Source organism: Sorex araneus, chromosome 4, assembly GCF_027595985.1.
Source record: "Sorex araneus isolate mSorAra2 chromosome 4, mSorAra2.pri, whole genome shotgun sequence".
NCBI lineage: Eukaryota > Metazoa > Chordata > Mammalia > Eulipotyphla > Soricidae > Sorex > Sorex araneus.
The window spans coordinates 66870860-66892083 of NC_073305.1; the positions used below are offsets into that span (position 1 = coordinate 66870860).

Here is a 21224-nt window from a genome sequence, read left to right on the forward strand (position 1 = left end):
TTAAGCTCCTGTTTTTATTTATTTATTTTGGGCTTGGGGCTACTCTTGGCTGTGCTCTGGGATCACTTCTGCCCAGTATAACAGATGGGAAATTGAGGTGCAGAGTGAGACAAGCAATATTGCTTTCAACGTGAAAATACAGATTATTGCATTTACTGTTTTGATTGTTCCCTACCCAATTTGTAAAAAATTAAGATCCAACTAAAAAAATGAGATAAACTTTTTTTCACCTTACTATGAAAGGAAATAACTAAATGTGTCAGTTTGATTAATTTTATTTCTTTTGTAAAGCCACATAAACTTCAAAGACATGCCCTAGGGCAAGAAATGATAAAATAATATTCAAGAGATCAACTCACACAGTATGTGTCCTTTAAAGAACACATCCAAGATCATAAACTATTTCATCTATCCTGTTGTTTCAGAATCCAAATTCATTTCCTTTTTCTTTTTGGGTCACACCTGGCGATGCACAGGGGTTACTCCTGGCTTTGCACTCAGGAACTACTCCTAGCAGTGCTCAGGGGACCATATGGGATGCTGGGATTCGAACCTTGGTTGGTCGAGTGCAAGGCAAATGTCCTACCCACTGAGCTATTGCACCAGCTCCTCAAATTTCTTTTTTTTCTTTTCTTTTAGTTTTGGTTTTGGGTTGCTACTAGCAATGCTCAGGACTTCTGGCTCTGAGCTCAGGGATCTCTTCTGGGGACTATATGCGATACCAGGGATGGAGCCAGGGTCGGCTGCACTTAAGACAAGTGTTCTAATCCAACTACTATCTTCTGACCCTGATCTCCTAACTCTTGAAATGTCCTTGAAGTGTGTCTTTTTTCCTTTACAGGATGCTTTAGACCTCTCCATATTAATCATTTTCCCCCTCTCACCTCATCATTTTATCCCAGAGAATTAAGTAAGAAATGGGTTTCTTTTTTTTTTTTTTGGTGGGGTGGGTGGAAGTGGGGTTCATGTTTGGCTGGTTAGTTCTGTTGCTTTGGTCTCAGTTGACTGTATTGGGACAGACATCCACCTGACCCAGTCTAGGTCAGTCAGCACCTTAGTCCCGGGAATCTGGAACTGAGTCTGAGAGGATAAAATATGGTATACGGTACTGTGGTGGCAGTTTTGCTCTGCTCTGTGGGGAGAAAAAGGAAAGTCACCTGCAGAGAGAATGAAGGAAATAGGTAGCTAGAGGGAGGCAAGATATACCAGGCAGTCTCAGAGGAAAAGCTTGAGAAAACAGGTGTCAGGAGGTCTCTCACATTTCCGGTCACTCTAGTCCTAGCCACTGATCTGGGGGAATTCTTGTCCATGAATTCTATGGACTCACCGTGATTTCCTTCAATATATTTACTTTTGGGGCTGGAGGGTGGGAGGGGGTTGGGTCGCATCCCGCAGTGCTCAGGACTTACTCCTGGCTCTGTGCTTAGGAATCAGTCCTGGTGGGTCTCAGGGGACCATATGGGATGTCAGGTTTGAAAGGGTCAGCTGTGTTACAGGACAAGTGCCCTACCTGCTGTTCTATTGCTCCAGACCCACATTTACTTCAATTTTCCTCTTGTGTCACACCCAAAGGCTCTGGGCCTATTCCTGGCTCTGTGCTCAAGAGCGAACACTTGGTGGTGCTTGGGGAACCTTGTGAAGCCAGAGATCAAACCTGGGTTGGTGGTAGCAGCAAGTCAAGCACCTTAGCTCCTTTACTTCTCTGGCCCCAGAGTCACTTATTTATCTAATATTTTTTTCTTTTGGGGGTCACACCTGGCGATGCACAGGGGTTACTCCTGGCTCTGCACTCAGGAACCACTCCTGGTGGTGCTCAGGGAACCATATGGGATGCTGGGAATCGAACCCGGGTTGGCCGTGTGCAAGGCAAATGCCCTACCCACTGTGCTATCACCTCAGCCCCTATTTATTTAATTATTTAATTCTTATTGGCAGGTTGATTTGGGGGCCACATCCAGAGTGTTCAGGACTTAGTCCTGGCTCTTTGCTCAGGGGTCACTTGTAGTGCTTCAGGGACAGATGCAGCTCCAGGGATCAAACCCAGGCCACATGCATGCAGGTCAAACAGCTTTCCTGCTGTACTCTCTCTCTGGCCCTTTTTCCTCTTCTCTTAAGCTAACTTAAATTTGATTACATTTCTTGCAACCAAGAAGTGTCTTCCTAAGTTGCCAAAGGTGTTCGTCTAACCCATAGCAAAAGGCGTCTCGAGGATGGACACCCCAGACGCCATGAATACGGTCCAATCCTCTCCTCATAATCACTGATGTTCCCCATCGGCAATAGTACCACTGTCCAGAGAGAGGCTGGCATTTGGAGGCAGAGGTACGGACTGAACAAATACAACACTGTGCGATGAGAAAAGAGACCTCACAGGACAAGCTGGAGACAGGCGGAGCAGATGAACTGGAGGAAAAAACACTCTATTTTCCTGCCCACACTGGCACTTCTGTACTCAGTTTTCACCAAGCTCATTCCGCAGAGGCTGGTTTCTCTGGGAGCCCAGAAGACTGACTTTATCACTGTCAGCTGCAGAAAGCCCTGCCCTGTCACTTATTTAGTCACAGGTGGAAAGGTGGTGGGTGCATTCCGTTTGTCAAAACAAGAGTCACGGATACATTTACATGGCGATATTAGAAATTCGGATTTGACCCTTATTAGATATTCAGATGAATAATGTTAAAGTGGGGAAAAAAGGAGAGGAGGGCACCTCCTTTTAAGATGAGATTTAGTACCTCCAGTTCACCAAATGAACTATTTGGGAGTTCTTTTAGATGTAGAGTCAAGCTTTGAACTCAGCTCATATACAAACACTGGGCTTTACATGGGCTGAGGTCATGTAAAAACCTTCAAGTTCACATGATCCTACAGAAGAGAAACAACCACCTTCAGAAGAGAGTCAGCCTGGGGGGGGCAGCAGGCAGTGGATTGGCTTGACCTTCATCAGTGTAGTTCAATATATACCCACATGTCTGGTAAGACCTGATTTCCAGCAGTGAGAGACCAAGACAGAGATGCCCGAATAACTTGCGTGAGAATTCTAACCCAGACTTCGACTGAAATGTATATTTGATCTCTCATTAGCTGTGCTACCTTGGAGGAATTACTTACTCTCTTTGCACCTTCTAAGCAACATCCTGAATACTTGCAATTTGACACTCCTGAAAGTGAAAGGCCACTTGCCTTGTAAACCACCAAGCAAATAACTGTTTTTCTGTAACCCCTTCATTCTCCCATTAAAAAAAATAATAGAGAGTCTGAGAGATAGTTCAGTGGGTAGGGTGCTTGTCTTGTAAGTGGCTGACTCCTAGTTCAATCTTAGGCATCCCATATGGTTTCCCCTGCACTATCAGGAGTGATTCCTGATTGCAGAACCAGGAGTAGGCCCTGAGCATTACAGGTATGCTTATAAAAACATAACAAAACAAAAATAACAGAGGGATATTACTCTTTTTTTCTTTGGGTTTTTGAGTCACACCCAGCTGTGTTTAGGACTTACTCCTGGCTCTGAGCTCAAGGATCACTCCTGGCAGGGTTTGGAGGATAAATGGGGTCACAGGGATCAAACCCAGGTCAACTGTGTGCAAACAAGAACCCTACCTGCTATATTATCTCATCGGACCCTACTAACTCCTTTAAAAGATATAAAATGGGCAAAGTTAACAAGCCACAGTTAACAAGCACGTGGCAGGAAAAAAGTTCTCCAGACATGATAGAGCAAAAACAAAGAGAGGAAACTTTTTGCTTAAACCTGTTTGGCATAGGCTCATAGCTAAGCCCTTTTCTCCTCAGTGGATAAGGTACTTGTCTTGCAACACAGTCAACCCAAATTAGATCCCCAGCACCACATAAAGTCTCATGAGCAATGCCACGTGTGATCCCTGACCACTGCTAGGAATAAGCCCTGAGCACTACAAAAGAATAACAGCAGCAGCAGCAGCAACAACAGCAATAATAACAGCAATAATACTGCTAATTGGAACTTTCTGTAATCTAGCCACTGAGCTAAACAAGTTACATGCACTAACATAGTCAACCCTGCGATGCTCACATGACGTAGTACACTTAACTCCCAATGTCACAGGTGAGTGATGTTTGAAAGCTGATAAAATACAAGATTTGTAAATGATAGAACGGGACTCAAACCCAAAGTCCAGGCTCTTACCCATTTAGCTATTCACATGCCATGTTACATTACATACGGAGAAAACGCAAGCTGCAGAAAGGCTTCCTATGCAGTCAGTTTTTGATGGAGTAACGTGTAGAAAACGGAAAATAAAGCATAACAAGGCAGGTGTGAAAGATCAGTTCAGTTCCAGAGAAAAAAATAATTTTACTAGTGGAAGACAGAATTGTGAAACTGAAAAATAGATTTTTAGCAGGTATGTAATAACTGCTGCTGGTTTGAAAGAGGGAAAATAAGGAACAGACATAGAGCTACACAGCTAGTTATTTCAAGACCTTATATCAACATGCAGGACGAAGTTCTAGGTTGGAGCATAAGTAGTGTGTATGTAAACATAATTTTCAGCTAATCAATACCATATCACACACATGCAATTTTTTTCAATGAGTTGATTACAATAAAAATTACTATAACAATACAGAAAAAAACTGGACATTTTATATATTTTAAAACACGATGCTCACTGATATTTTATTTTTAAGTTTCAGCAACTAGACTTATATTTGCATGGAGTTTTATCTTTGTGATTTTACTATATATATATATGCATATATATATAGGCATTTGTGTGTGTGTGTGTGTGTGTGTGTGTGTTTTGGGCCATACCCGGCAATGCTGTGGGATTAGTCCTGGCTTTTTACTCAGGAACTACTCCTGGCAGTGTTTGTGGGGCCAGGTGGGATGCCAAGCATTGAACCTGGGCAGCCACCTGCAAGGCAAGCGCCCTACTAGCTGTACTGTCACTCTGGCGTGGTGTCTACTTCAATAAAATGAAAACAATGTAATCAAGTTCATTGAACATACAGTGATCAAATGCCAAAAGGCAAATATCTCTATTATCTCCAACTTAAAATTGGAGATACTGAGGAACAAAGAAGTTAAGTTCTAAGAATAGAGAAATGTGATCTGTTTGTACTGAGGTACAGTTTAAAGTTTTGGGAATCACTGTCACTGTATCACTGTCAACCTGTTGCTCATCGATTTGCTCGAGCAGGCACCAGTAATGTCTCCAATAAAAGAGGATAAGGACAAAAGATAATTGACTCATTAGATAAAAAAACAGTAGTATATATTTTAGTTAAATTTACTCTTTGAATTTTGGCTTCTACTTATGGCTTCTATTTATGAAATCTATCCTTAGAGTGATCTGCCACTTAAATAACACTTAAGAAAATTTTTTATAAATTTGGATTTCTATTAAGTATGTTCTATAAAGCAGGGCCTGGAAAATCACTTAATCTGAAATAAATCCCCATACACATGTTCCTTACATAAAAGTGTCCTTTTGGGCATCTTAGTTTATTCTTGAAATTATAAAATAAGTGTGGTCCTTTAAGTTCTAGGTTGAGTAAGGCAAAAGATTTTATGTTGTCTGTTAAATAAAACTAAAAATAAAAGATATGAAAAAAAAAACCCAAAGAAGCCAAGTTAATATTTAGGTCATACAGTAGCATACTCTGGATTCTAACTTAAGCATACCAGTTCCTGAGTCCAAGTTACTCATTATCTTATCCACAATATAATATTACCATAATCATCATAATCATAATTTTTGGCTTTTGGTGATGCTTAGGGCTTATTTTTGACTCTGAGCTCAGGGATCACTCCAGGTAATGACTGGATGACCACGTGAGTTGCCGGAAACCACCCTGTCCACTGTCCTATCTCTTCAGCCCCACCCAATATAATGTTTTATGGAAAATATTAAATATTGTCTTAGGAAATGCCGTCTCTTTAAGTGTGAATTACCCTCTTTATTTATTTATTATCCCTAGCCCTGGCAAAAACTAGTTTCCTAAGTTTGCTCTTCCTAAGTAACAATAATAAAAAGAAGAAAGAAAGAAGAGTTTTGTCATTTTCAGCACATGGAATGATCTAGAGAATATTATACTTAGTAAACTGAGTTAGAAAAAGAAAATGATTTTGCTCATATGTGGTAAATAAAAAAATCTGAATAGAACAAAAGTAATCTTTTAATCTATTGAACCAAATTGTGAAATTGTGAGTGATTAGGGGAGGTGTAGGACTGGGATAGTAAATCTAGTAAAACAAACCAGTTATACAGTGAAAGACAGAATTACATTGTAGTGGGTGAAATTAATGTAGTACACACACTAGTTGATTTATAATGACACACACTTAGGATTTTATATGACATATAATACAATTAACATTAACTAAAATTACCCACGGAATTTACCTGCCAGGGGCTGGAGCGATAGCACAATGGGTAGGGTATTTGCCTTGCACGCAGCCGACCTGGGTTCAATTCCCAGCATCCCATATGGTCCCCTGAGAACCACCAGGAGTAATTCCTGAGTGCATTGCCAGGTGTGACCCAAAAAAAGAAAAAATAAATTTACCTGCTAATGTCAAGTAATCGTATACTGATTAGCAGTATCTTTTATGGTCAAACCAATTACTTAATGCAAGTTACTTCATTGGTGGTCTGATTTGAATCCTTTGCCTTTACTTTTATTTGAACCTCTTAGTGTGCGTGCGCGCGCGCACGTGTGTGTGTGTGTGTGTGTGTGTGTGTGTGTTTGAGAGAGAACATGGCTTCTCGAGAGTGGAAAAAACCTTGGTTTGATTTTTTTTTTTAATTACAAAGTACTTATAAACCCACTGACTTAATAAAATTGCATTTTAAAGGCTAAAAGTCGGGGGCTGGAGTGATAGCACAGCAGGTAGGGCATTTGCCTTGCATGTAGCCAACCCAGGTTCGATTCCCAGATCCCATATGGTCCCTCAGCACCGCCAGGAGTAATTCCTGAATGCAGAGCCAGGAGTAACTCCTGTGCATTGCCAGGTGTGACCCAAAAAAGCATGAATAAATAAATAAATAAATAAATAAATAAATAAATAAATAAATAAAGGCTAAAAGGAAAAGTTTCCATAGAGGTTGCACAGAGGGCAGGTTGCTTGCCTAGCATGCAGCCCACCTGGGTTTGATCCTGCAACCCATATGGTCTGTAGTGAGTGATCCCTGAGCACAGAGCCAAGAATAAGCCCTAATCAGTGCCGGGTGTGACCCCAAAACAAAAGACTGAAAAGAAAAAGACTAACAGAAATCCCAAAGGCAGAACACATTTCTTTTCATAAGCAATCGCAAGGGCCACACTCTTTCTCTAATGTGTGTGTCAAGTAAAACAATGACTTAAATCTCCCTTCCCCAACCACCTGCCCATCATAAGAGCTACAGATTTGACCCCCAACTCTGTGCCGACCAATAGTAGCAAGGCCTCCCACTGAATAAAACAGTGACCTACCTATTAAACGGTCTTCTGGGACTTTCCCTTAACACTTACCCAGATGTGATACCTACCCCCCACATCCTCCCCATCAGACTCCGGAATTCAGAGGTTAGTGTCACACACGTTAGATTAAAACTCCCAGCTCAGTCTGTGGCTGACCTGCCTTTGCTCCCCAGCTGAGAGACAGATGGTCCTCAGAGGCCAAGTGCCGAGTACTGAGAGGACGACCTTGTCCATCTGGTCAGCGGTCAAATGAGGAAGATCAGAAAGGAAGTAAGAACGGGTCAGGGGCTTGAGCTCTTGCTTTATGCAGCAACAGATATGGAGCTCAGAATGGGGTTCAAATCTGTGAGAAAGTGCCACCCCCAGCCCAAACTCATCATCTGTCATAGGACATGACAGAGGAGAGGGGGTCGGTAAGCAAAGTAAAGGCAAATAAAGACAGGGACAGGGCAGGATGGGATCATTCACAGCCACTGAGGTCAACTTGAAAAGCAACAGGAAACAACAGCTACAAAAACCCACAAGCCTAATGCAATTTTGTTTGAGCTGTTCTTCAGAACACGGAAACATGAAAGCTGGGTAAGGAAGCAGCTGTTTTTCCTTGTTCTCTTTCCCTTTTGACCTTTTTTAAAACCTTAGCAGGACAGGGCCAGCCTCAGCAATGGTTCTTCCTTGGGATTTTCGTCACACAGCCCTGCCAACTCTAATTCTCCTTCCACTTCCTGGATGTGTGCAAATCCAGCTCTTTCTCTGGGCTCGGTGCTGCCCTGTAAGCTGCAGGTGCCTGGTCACGGGTCTCCCCAACACTCATCAATTCCCTTCGTTCCCCTATGGAGAATGACCCAGTGTCTTCTCAAGCCTCTCACTTCTCCCCCTGCCCCCCCACAACACCCCCGTCCCCAATTCTCTTTCTAGCTCAAGTGTTTTTTTTTTTTTTTTTTGCATTTGACACACCAGTCACATTGGTTTGCTTTTCTTCCTCAAAAGAAAAACTTGTTCCTACTTTGAGGTTTTGCTAAAGCTGTTCTCTTCCTCCAGAATGACCTTTCTCCCACCGCTGCGTGACTGGGTACCTTGACCTCCTCTAGGTCTGAAATTGAATGTCCTAATTTCCAACAGGATTCTCCTTCCTAAATGGAAAATTAAGTGTGGAAACTGTCCTATCACTGTTGCTTGATAGATAACATTGTGCATTTATTGGTTGGTTTATCCTCTTTTAATCATTCCAAGATTGAGATCTTTTTTGTTTGTTTATTTGTTTGTTTTGTTTTGTGGGTCACACCTGCGATGCACAGGGGTTACTCCTGGCTTTGCACTCAGGAATTACTCCCAGCAGTGTGCAGGGGACCATATGGGATGCTGGGAATCGAATCCGGGTTAGCCCACGTGCAAGTCAAAGGCCCTACTTGCTGTACTATCGATCTAGCCCCCCGAGGTTCAGATCTTGATAGATTCGTTCATCACTGTATGCACAGAACCGAGAAAAGTTCCTAGCACATGGTAAATAAATATCTGCTGAGCAACACAGCACCTTAACCAGTGGACATTGAGACTCAGCTCAGCACATGATTTAAATTTGCAGGGCACAGTGCGAAACACAGTTCTAAAACACCACCTCCCAATCTCTGACCCAGATAGATGGACACTTAGAATATAAGCTTTCCACCCTGACAACAGACGTGCTATTGATCCCCATCAGATGAGCTATTCCAGAGGAACAGCAGAGAGGCAGCCAGGACATATCTAGGACGTTCTTACTTCAGGATCTATTGAGTGGATGGAGTTTTATGTTTCGCCCAAATGATGTCAACTGCAGCGGAACAGGGCGCCTTTATAACCTCTCTGGGTGTTGAGTGAATATAAGCTATTGACACTCCTCTCCAGAGAACAGCCTAGACTGACACGGATGTCTCCAGCCCAGTCAGCTGTGATTTTCCCCAGAGTTCTCTCAAGACAGCGCCCCTCCTCCAGTGTGTAACCCCCGGGAACACTCTTGCTTTAGCATCAATCAATGGGTCTAGAGCCTCTCTCTGGGAAGCACTTACTTTCTGTGACAGGAGTGCTCGCCCGTCACATGAGCAGTGTCTCACTCATGCTGCCCAGAGGCGAGAAGCGTTACCGCTGGATTTTACAGATGACAGCACCGAAGTGCAGAGAGGTTAAGAAACTGGTCTCGGGGTGTGCCACTGTGAAGGAGGCAGGGCCTACTCTCCAGTGCAGGAGTCAGGTGGACTCATGTTTGGTCCATGCTTGGTTGTGGCCAAAGAAATAGAGACCCATGGAGGGAAGGAAAGGCAGTTGGTGTAAAAAGAAGAAAGGCAGAAAGGAATAAGAAATGTCGGTGGGGGATAGGAAATGGAGAGCAACAAGGCCAAGAGTGAGTCTACCAAAGAGGTAATGGAGTGATCTGCTTTAGGGAAACCATTGACAACAGGTTGATGTTGTCAGTAGTTTGCAACTACAATTTGCCACAAGTAGCATTAGCAACAAGTGATGGTTGCTAATTTGGCCTAGCATTATAGCTCATGCTTTCTTTGAAATTTGGACCATTTAAATTTACTTTAGTCGGGCCAGAGAAATGCTACAGGGATGAAGGTGCTTGCCTTGAAAATGGCTGAACCTGGTTCAATCTCTGGCACCACATGGTCCCCCAAACACAACCGGGAGTGGCTCCCTCCCCCTAATTTCACTTGCAATGGTAGTTTTTTCATTTGCTTGTCTGTATGCCGAGGATCCAGCCCAGCAGGGATTCACACATAGAAGGCATGAGCCCTAGCATGGAGCCATGCCTAGGCCCAGCAGCTCCAGTTGATAGATGAGTAAACTGAAGTTCCCAAAAGGTAAAATCTTGACCTTGCTCCACAGCCACTGAATAGAACAGAAACACTCATTCTAAAGCGCAGACATACTCTCCAGGACCACGCTGAGCTACTCTGTTTCACAGAGTTCACACCCAGCAGGTTTTAAATATGGAAACACGCAACATATATATGCAATTAGTACGGCGTTTTGATTCCCACCATACAAGTTTTAGAGAAGCTGAGCTTTATCAAACTAGAGTTGTCTGGGCCAGGCTACTTTCTGGACGCTGGACTAGAGGATGAGAAAACATTTCACCATCACCTTTCCTTGGCTTTCTCCTGGACCTGCGTAGAAGAAATACGGACAGCAGCTAGAAAACAACTCTACATTGGCTATGGATTGTCACTGAGCAACAGGATGCGATAAACCTCTACCTGTTGATGGTTGGCTCTGTCTTACTCACGGGAACAGTCCTGGGAAGGGGATATTGAACAGCAATATGACCTCCTGGGCCTGATTCCACATCATTCTGGGCTTCTGATATAGTTCAGAACACAGGAGAAAAGCTCTGCCTCATCACTCACCCAGCATCTACTGAGCAATGTCTAGGCAACCGTTATTCTGGGTACTAGCCTATATCTGAACACCAGACTACAAGATCACTGTCACTGAGATATTCTAGAACATATCTTCTTCATTTTGAGGTTCAATAACATTGAGAGTCAATAATTCTTTGCCTTGGGGGTGCTCCTGTGCATTGCGTTTAGAAGAAGCACTAACTCCTTTCCACTAGATCCAAGTAACACCTTAGTCTCCCTTGTGACAACCCAGTTTGTCTTCAGATATTGCAACTGTCTCCCAAGAACAATATTGTCCCTGCTTGAGAACAATTGCTTTGGAGGTTAGGAGAAAATAAATGATTGACAATGAAATAAGATATTTTTAGAGAATAATAAAGACTCTGAAACGTGCCACCTGGCTATGGAACTGAGTTCTGAGCATGAGCAAAAGTCACTTCTAGCTCGGGAAGCATGAGAAATGAGGAAGCCGACAGAGAAAACTGTCATTGGACAACTGCTTTTGACAAGCGGTCCCCGTGCAGACTGGAGGGATATCCCTGCTCACTTGGTATCAACATTCAAGTGCATGCTCATTTCTGCCTGCCAGGGGTTGCCAGAGAGCAGACAAGGGAGGCTGGCCAGTGCACAGTCATTTCTGCAGCTCCAGCATCAATCTGGCAGGCAATTTCAGTCAGCTTTGGCAGATACTCCCTGGGGGAGGCATCTCATAAAAGACAATTCTTTATCAGATTGCAGCCTGATTTCATAAGGCTGGTGAAGAGAAAAGTCAGGTTGAAAAGAAGGAAAGAAAGCAGGCAACTAATTAAGCCTGGAGCTGGAAGCATCGGGAGACACCAGTTTGGTGTCTATGGACCGTGCACAGGATTTAGAATCAGGAAGTCTGGGTGTGTGACCCAGTTATATCATTTAACTAAAAGTATGGCTTGAAAGCCATGTTTCCCTAAAGCTGCTTCTGTTTCTGTGGAGAAAAATGGAAATGATAAGAACTGCTTTGTCTCTTGTAATAATAAACTAAAATCTACTTCAAATATACAAAAGATGATTATATTACCAGAAACACGCTATTAGGTATAGATTGGGTGTTGGGGTATGAGCTATGTACCTGTCATACATTATCAGCCTTAGCTAATGGAGTGTGGGTATCACAAGGACTGATCAGTGAAAATGATTTATAAACTGTTGGGTGTTCTTATGTTATCTGTAAGTGGTTAGTTTGGTAAAAAAAATTTTACTTCCCTTGAAGGAAAACATTCCATATTAATAAGAGGCGAAACTGTTGTACTTAAGTTGAAATCAATCTACTAGTTAAGTTCTGGAGAGCAGGTAACTGAATAAATAAGTGAAGTTTAATTTGCAATCTCCATGCTTGCTTGGATCGGGACTGGGCCTCTTCCAACCAGATCCCCCTTTTTCCAGTAGCTAGGTGGTCACACTCAGAAATTGCCCCCCCGCGCTGTGTACTCCCATCAACAGCCAACATCTAGAGACTATAAAACCAAGCTCCTGGAAGAGATCAACGCAGAGTCTCTTGCCCTCACACCTGGCTGGCTGTCTTCACCAGAGCCCCTCCAAGGGGCGGGGGGTTGAGTTTCTCTCCTCACCCCGAGCATGAGCCCTGGCAGCTGAAGACCTCCAGAACCTGGCCACAGCTATGCTCATGGCCATGTGACATCTTATAGCCTAGTTCTCCCTCTGGGAGAACTTGGCAAGCTACTGAGAGTTTCCTGCCCGCATGGGAGAGCCTCGAAAACTCCTTGTGGCATATTCATATGTCAAAACCAGTAACAATGATGGGTCTCATTCCCTGACCCTGAAAGAGCCTCCAATGCGGCAGTGTTGGGAAGGACGAGTAAAGAGAGGCTGCTAAAATCTCAGTGTTAGGATGAATGGAGACATTACTGAGACCGCTCAAGAAAATTTATGACCAACAGGATGATGATGATGATAATGATGATGATGATGATGATGATGATGATGATGATGATGATGATGATGTCTACCCTGAATTTTCAGGGATTATCAACTGACTAACTCTATACTACACCTTTATTTATTTTTTAAGGTCAGACTGAGTGTTCTCAGGGCTTACTCCTAGCTCTGTTTTCAAAGGTTACTCCTGGTGGTGAATGGGGAATCATATGTGATTCTGGGGATCGAACCTCGGTCAGCCGCATGCAAAGCCAGCACCCTACTAGCTGTATTATCTTTCCAGCTTTCCCAAACCACCATCTTTAGTTGTTAGTGTGTCTACAGTTGGGGAAAGTCTTGCCAACCCTTACCCTTTTTCTGCTTATGAGCAGATCATGTTGTAGGCCAACTGTTTTTGTTCTCAATCTGAAATGAAAACGAGTATGCTGACTGCAAGGCCTAGGGCATGGGCCTGACAAACATTTATTCACTGAATTTTCACACACATCCCTCACCTGCCCCACATCCCTATCCCCCCATGTGTAAAGACGTTGTTGTTTTGTCCTCTGACTTCTAGTGAAGAAGTTGAGACAAGAGTTTGAGAATAACTTGCCCCAATGTTCACAGCCAATCAAGGGCTGAGTCAAGTTCAACCGGATCTCCCCAAGGGGAGAAACAGGTTACACACCTTCATGGAAATGTCTGCATGGAAGAAACTACAGTGTCAATAGGGCTCTCTATCTACATTCTCCACACTTTTAAATTAGAGACTCAGATTAGTGGATTGAATAGATAGTGCAGCAGGTGAGGTACTCGCCTGGCACGTGGACAACACGTGTTCAATCCTAGGCATCCCATCTGGTCCCCCGAGCACTGCCAGGAGTAATTTCTGAGCTCAGAGTCATGAGTAACCCCCAGAGCATAACTAGATGTGCCCCCCAAAACAAACAGACAAAAAACAAACAAACAAACAAACAAACAAACAAAAAGAAATAAACCTTAGGTTAGGCATTGACAAGAGGTTGTCAAATGTTTGTTTCAGAAAACTATGCAGAATCTTTCTATTGTTTCTTTCCAGAAAAACAAACAAAACTTTTTTTTATTTATTTAAAGCCCACTTGTTAGGCTGCATTTTCAGACAGCTCAGTCTCAATGAGTCAAACAATAAAAAGAAATAAATGGGCGAGCACAGCTACTGTAAACAGGAAAAGTCACAGAGTGTGACCAAGAAATGCTGAGTGTGGAGCCCAGCTGTGGGGCAACTGAGTTTTTGTCTGCACTTGAGGCGGGTCACCTGCTAGAAGATGGAAAGCTGGCTCTAGTGATTATGCAAGTTGCAGACACCCTGTGGTTTGGAAACTGTTTGCTTTTCCAACTGTCAGTTTTTCTCTTTTCCTCTGAAAAACAGCCCATAGGAAAGAGTGAAAGTACTGCATCTTTCAAAAACTTAAAAGTTAAGACAAGTACAGCTGGGTGAAGGAGTTTTAAAAATAAACTGCAGTCCTTGTAATTTAAAGATATTCTGGTACTGTTTATTCACTCATGGTACACTTGGAAATTTGGGCTGAATTTCCAAATTCATCCACAGAGCAAACAAATCACACATATAGTCCCAGAAACCTAAAAATGCACGACAATGAATTAGGAAACCCAAATGGTTTCTACAGTAACTTTGGGGTACACACACTCATTGTCAGAGATCATATGTTTAAATTCCTCATGACCCTTTTAGAATGTCTCTGATTTTTTTTTCTTCAGACAGAGTCTCTCGGTATTTTGTGGTTCATATATTAGTAGAGGCTGAATTAAATACTTAAGGGGTTAATGATTAATACAAACCAATTGTATAGGTTCAAGTCCTAGTTTAGTTAGTAGAATATAATATTTTAGTAAGGAATTTAAGAGCAATATCAAATATTGAGGAGAGAAAAATGAAAGAAACCCTCGCAGCCCAGAAGCACGTTACACTTATTGACAAAACTTCTTTGTCATTTAATGCTGGTTGAATTTTCAGAGGATTAGGGGTATTTTGGAAGTTAAAACGGAGGTGTTTAAAGATGTAAACAAAACAAAAATCAGAGGGCCACAGGTGACAGAAGTCAGAAATATAAGAAGCACTCCTATGCGGGATTAAAAAAAAAGTGTGTAAATTAGTATGCAAATAAATAATAACCAAAGTCAGTAGAAATAAGGGCCAGGAAGAATGGTCCTGGTAGAAAGCTTGGCACAAATGGGAAGGGGAGTCAGTCAGGACAGGGAAGGGACCACTCTGACAGTGATAGTTAGGAATTATCACTCTGGACAAAAGGTGAGTGCTGGAAGGAGGTAAAGTGATGTGCATGATATCCTCTCAGTAACAATATTGCAAACCATAGTGCCTAAAAGGAAAATGAGTGAGAGAGAGGACAGAGGACAGAGAGAGAGAGAGAGAGAGAGAGAGAGAGAGAGAGAGAGAGAGAGAGAATGTCCACCACAGAGACAGGAAACAGGGGTGGGTGGGGACATTGATGGTGGAATGTACACTGGTGATGAAATGGGTGTTAAAACATTATATGACTGAAACTCAATCATGAACAACTTTGTAAGTGTATATCTTAAGGTGATTCAATTTTAAAATGCATACAATTAAAAGGGCTGGAGCGATATCGCAGTAGGTAGGGCATTCGCCTTGGGGCATTCGCCTTGCACACAGCCAACCCAGGTTCGATTCCTCCGCCCCTCTCGGAAAGCCCAGCAAGCTACTGAGAGTATCTTGCCCGCACAGCAGAGCCTGGCAAGCTACCCATGGCATATTTGATATGCCAAAAACAGTAACAACAAGTCTCACCATGGAGACGTTACTGGTGCCCGCTCCAGCAAATCAATGAGCAATGGGATGATAGTGACAGATACAATTAAAAAAAAAATTACTGGGTGGAGGGAGATCAGAGAGATAGTACAGTGAGTTAAGTAGTTGCCTTGCACATGCCTAATCCAGTTTCCATCCCTAACACCACATATGGTTCCCAGAGCCCAGTGAAAAGTGATCCCTGAGCACAGCACTTGGAGTAAGCCCTGAGCACCCCCCAAAGGAAACAAAACAAAAAGTATAGTGGGAATGGAATTTACATAATACCCATATGATGCTATAAAACCAATGTTACCTAAAATGTTATTGGGACACAGCAAGGAACATGAAGGTCTGAGTGTGTGACAGACTCCTGTGAGAAAACAGGGTGAAGTGGACCTGTCTTACCTCAGCTCATGGGTGTTCACTCTCTCTTAAGCATGATTCACCGACATTAAACACTGCTCTATATCCTTACATTGAAATTAGTGACATTAAAAACAAAGACACAAGCAAAACAAAGACAATGAGTGTTCAAACTCATAATAAATGCTCAAGTTCATCAACTTCCAATATTTTACCACATCTTATTATTTTCTTGGATTCTGTGGTTATTTATATTATTAAATCCTTCTGATAGCAGTGATGCACAATGGCATGCCACTCCCTACCTCATCCCACTTCAGCAATGATACTTTGGTAATATGAACTCTGGCTGGAGCAATAACACAGCAGGTAGGGTGTTTGCCTTGCAAGCGGCTGACCCGGGTTCGATTCCTCCTCCATCCCTCTCAGAGAGCCCAGCAAGCTACCCAGAGTACCCTGCCCTCATGGCAGAGCCTGGCAAGCTACTCATGGCGTATTCAATATGTCAAAAACAGTCACAACAAGTCTCACAATGGAGACATTACTGGTGCCCAATTGAGCAAACTGATGAACAACGGGACAACAGTGCTACAGTGCTACATCCTGATGATGGCATTTATACTACAAAAATTAGCAACTGGTACAAATTGATGCCTTTTCGTCTAGAGAACTGGTGCTTAAACATTGTCCAGAATACGTAGGAGAACCGAAATGGAGAAGGACAGTTGAGAAAAGAGCCCAAAAAGAATCAGAGCCCATAATGAGGCCACTCAGAGGCTGTTTGATGGAGATAAAGGAATGGAGGCTTTGAATTCATGGAGAAAGGGCAGTGCTCGAAAGCCTGTTCGGGCTGGAGAGAGTTCAGGGGTAGAGGGGCTTGCGTTGTTCACCACTGAACCTGGCACCACATATGGTCCCTCTGAGCAAAGCTAGAAGTGACTCCTAAGCACAAAGCCAGGAGAAAACCCTGAACACTGCCAGGTGTGGCAAAACCACAACCAAAACCCCAACTCACCCAACTTTTCCAGGACTCTATTTTTACATCTTTAAAACGGGGCTACTAACGCCTAGCAACATGGTTGTTGTACTCAGTCACGTCTGGAATGAAGCTAGGAAAATAGACGTCAGCACAAAAAGGACCATTATAATTTATTATTATGCATAAGGAAGAAAAATACCCAGTGGGCCAGCTGGGTTTCTGTTCTCCTGACAGAAATCCGCAACTCTCATTTCAAATATCATTCGCGTTTCCTGTGTTTTTGTTACCAGAATTCTCAATTTCACTGACTGGCGGTACTGTCCCAGCTCCTACCTAAGGCCTAAACCACTGTGAGGCTTAATGAAGCATGTGTGGGGACAAAGAATCGCCCTTCATCCATCTCCTGCTCCACTTCTGAGTTTTCTACCCTTTTGTAGTGTGATGGTCTCACTGGCAACTAAGCAACAAAGCAACACCTTTGCCTCTAAATTGCCAGATTCCAGACAGCTGTGTAGCTGCAGCTTTTTCCTTCTGGAGGGCAGCAAACCGTGGGAACCTTTGTCCCTGCCAAAGAAAGGGCACGGTGACTTTATTTTATTTTATTTTATTTTTATTATTAGGTCACACCTGGCGATGCACAGGGGTTACTCCTGGCTCTGCACTAAGGAATTACTCCTGCTGGTGCTCGGGGGACCAGATGGGATGCTAGGAATCAAACCCAGGTCGGCCACGTGCAAGGGAAATGCCCTACCCACTCCAGCCCCCAAGCATGTTGACTTCCGAGGACAGGTGAAAGAAGTTCCCAGAATTTGCATTCACCAGCAGAATTCAAAACGTGTCCTTGGTTCTCTTGGCAAGTTCCGCTCCATTTCTATTCCCGCCCTGTTCTAGTCTGAGTTCCTCTGCTCCTGTCAGAAGGTCTTGTGAGAGGAAATCTCACCCAACACTTGGAGCTGTATCCAGGGAACTAAATATTTCCCCCTCTTGCCCTGCCTGGCCTGGTTGCCTTGAACTTGCTCTTCTAGAAGAGTGTTTCAAAGTTTGGCGGGGGGGGGGGGGGGGGGGGGGCGGGGGAAGGGGGGGCGGGGAGAGCCAGGTCATTTGCAAAAGCACAGCATGCCTGCCGAGAGTGGCCTGAAGGTGTGTTTTGGCTATACAGACTCGCGAGGAAGTCTTAAACTCTGGAATTCCAGTGATCTTTTTATTACATTTGCTGTGGTCGGGGGCAAAGGCACAGTGGAGCTCCCGTCTGTCACGTAGTTCAGAGCAGAGGCTGGGAGCGGCTGCTTAGAAGCCAGAGAGGTACGTGTCTGGTACCAGCTCTGTCTCTGCCCAGCTGGAGATGCAGGCAAGCCCTGGAGACGCCCCTGGCTGCCCGCTGTGAAATGAATATAATGGTTCCTCTACACTACATGCATTTCAGAAGAAGCAGTTATGATACATTACGGGTAGGGCGTTTGCCTTGCATGCAGTTGACCAGGGTTCGATTCCTCCGACCCTCTCAGAGAGCCTGGAGAGCTACTGAAAGTATCCTGCCCACATGCCAGAGCTTGGCAAGCTACCCGTGGTGTATTTAATATGCCAAAAACAGTAACAGCAAGTCTCACAATGGAGACGTTACTAGAGCCTGCTCGAGCAAATCGATGAGCAACAGGATGACAGTGAGTGATACTCAGGAGCCTATTCCTGGTGGTGTTCAAGGGACCTTATGCAAAGCTGCAGACTGAACCAGGGATATTAATATGCATGACAAGTGGCTGAACCCCCTGCAGTATTTCTCCATCCTGATGTAATTTTAAAAATAGTATTTTTTTTTTAAAAGAAGTTCTAGAGGGTTAAGAACATAGACCCAGGTCTAAGCCCTGCTCCACTCTTCATTGCCTCGTGGCCTTGTGTGCCTCACCTCATTCCTCCCCTGAGGCAGGGGACCATAGTAGCATCCTTCACCCTGCCCCAGGGCTGCGAAGGTGCTGTGAGCTAACAGACATAAATGCTGAGGAGAGTGCATACTCCATGCATGGCTGTACTTTGAAGGGATTATTACACTTTTCACTATTAAAAGCAAGCAAGTGCAAGAGAGTTCTTTTGTCGGAGGCCGCATGCAGGGGCTGAGGGGGTGGTGAGCAGGCTCTGCTACGCCCCGCACCCCTCAGGAGAGAGTGGAGCACACAGCTCCATTCATGTCTAAACTTGGTCTGAATGTCCCAGTTGGTTATAATTCCACTTTGCATCTCTGGGGTGCTCTATTTCTTTCTTTCTTTTTTAAGCTTTACAGGTTTTGATAACGTCACATCCCACTTTACAGATTAGGCCAATTGAGGTTCAAACAAAGGAACTATTTTTACAATGCATACAAAAATCCCCATCAAAAAGTCAAGTTTAAAGAAAGTAACAGAATTATAAGCTTTGGTATGGAATGCTCCATCATGCCCTTCATGGTGGGACAGTTTCCTTGACACCATGATTCTACTGTAAAGGAAATGCAGCTGGGCAACCCAGGGGCATTTGGGGAAGTGGTTATTGCCCCATCAGCAAAGTTGTGGCCATCTGGAGCATTCAGTGTCAGTCCTAGAGTTTTCTATCAGAATGAAGTCAATGACAAGAAACTCGCTTAGAAAAATTGGTGATTATTACAATACCCCCGGAGATAAAGTCTCCCCCACAGCCCTGGCTTGGGAACTATTATTATTATAATATTGCCATTTGTCTAGAGTCTGAGAGGATTAGAGGAGGAAATAATTTTATCAAAGAGAAGAGATTTGTTTAAAAAACAAAGAAATGTGGGCTGGAGTGATAGTACGGTGGGCCTGTTACTTGCCTTGTGCGCAGCGGACCTGGATTTGATCCTCATACCCCATACGGTGCCCCAAGCCCGGCAGTAGTGATCCCGAAGTCCAGAACAGGACTAAGCCCTAAGTGCTGCTGGGTGTGGCCCACAAAAACAAACAGCAACAACAACAACAAAAGAAATGAAAGAATGTAGACTCGGTGATGCCAGCAGGAAGTGAAGGGAAGGTGGGACATGATATGGACTTGCAAGAGTTAAAAAAAACACACCACTCCAGATTTTCATGACTGTTATAGCTGAGCGGCAGACCTATTGAGAACCTTTCGATTCTGTTTCATTACAGTGCTTGAGTGACCACCCACTGTACTTTGGCTTACTTAGTTCCTACGAGAATTCATGTGTCTTCTTCAAACATAGCAACAAGTTATAAATGAAAATTGCATTTGAATAACCATAACTGTTTTTTCAGTCTCTTGCCTCAAAGCCTGGCTGTCTTCACCGAGGCCCCTCAGAGGGGGTGGGTTGAGTTTCAATCCCCGCTCGGAGCAGAGCCCCCGAGCAGAGCCCCTGTGGCTGAGGACCCCCGGAACCCAGCCACAGCCATGCTCAAGGCGCCTCTCCACATGTTCAGACGAGCCTCACTCATGAAGGAACCAGCAGAGGAACCCGGGTGTGTGGGACCCAGGGCCCAGATCTCCAAGCCTGTTCAGATCGCAACTGGACCTTTTCTGCTCAGATCCCCCATTTTCCAGTAGCTAGGTGGTCACACCCAGAAACTGCCCCCGGCGCCGTGTATACAGTCCAGAGACTATAAGACCAAGTGGCCACGAGACATCTTATAGCCTAATTCTCCCCTTTGGAGAACCTGGCAAAGCTACTGAGAGTTTCCTGCCTGCAAGGGAGAGCCTGGCAAGTTCCCTGTGGCGTTTTCATATTCCAAAACCAGTAACAATGATGGGTCTCATTCCCCTGACCCTGAAAGAGCCTTCATGTGGCACCATTGGGAAGGACGAGTAAAAAGAGGCTTCTAAAATCTCAGGGCTAGGATGAATGGAGACGGTACTGAGACGGCTCGAGAAAATCGACTATCAATGGGATGATGATGATGATGATGATTTTTTCAGTAATTGGATAGTATTATCTTTCATCATTTCTTCCTTCATATTCTATAATACCCAATGTCCACCAAGTTGTAAGAACCATCTATTTTGTTAGTTGAATTAATTTTTGTTTTATTTCCCATCAGATAAATACTATTCTAATATCAATTGTGCCATTCTTTGGGGGGGGGGGTGTTGATAACCAATAAATTGGATTTCTTTCATGGTTCAAGTGAACTTTTAAATTTGATAGATCATAATATGTCCCTTTAAATGACCATCACATTTCCTATCAAACTATAGTTGAGGTGAGGCTGAATAAAGGCAAGTCTTTCATATCAATGGCCAGTGCAATTCTATGTGATGAGAATGTTCTGGAGTGTGCTGATGACTGGATCAGCTAACAGGCTAAAGATAAAGAAGCTATGACCAG

The 21224-nt window shown here is 43.7% G+C and overlaps 1 protein-coding gene across 3 annotated transcripts in view; it reads right to left on the reverse strand.

Annotated features, from left to right (window-relative positions):
- The window catches only part of FRMD4B (FERM domain containing 4B), a 240204-nt gene that overhangs the window by 173477 nt on the left and 45503 nt on the right, over positions 1-21224 (reverse strand). The gene's annotated exons all lie outside the window — the stretch shown is intronic.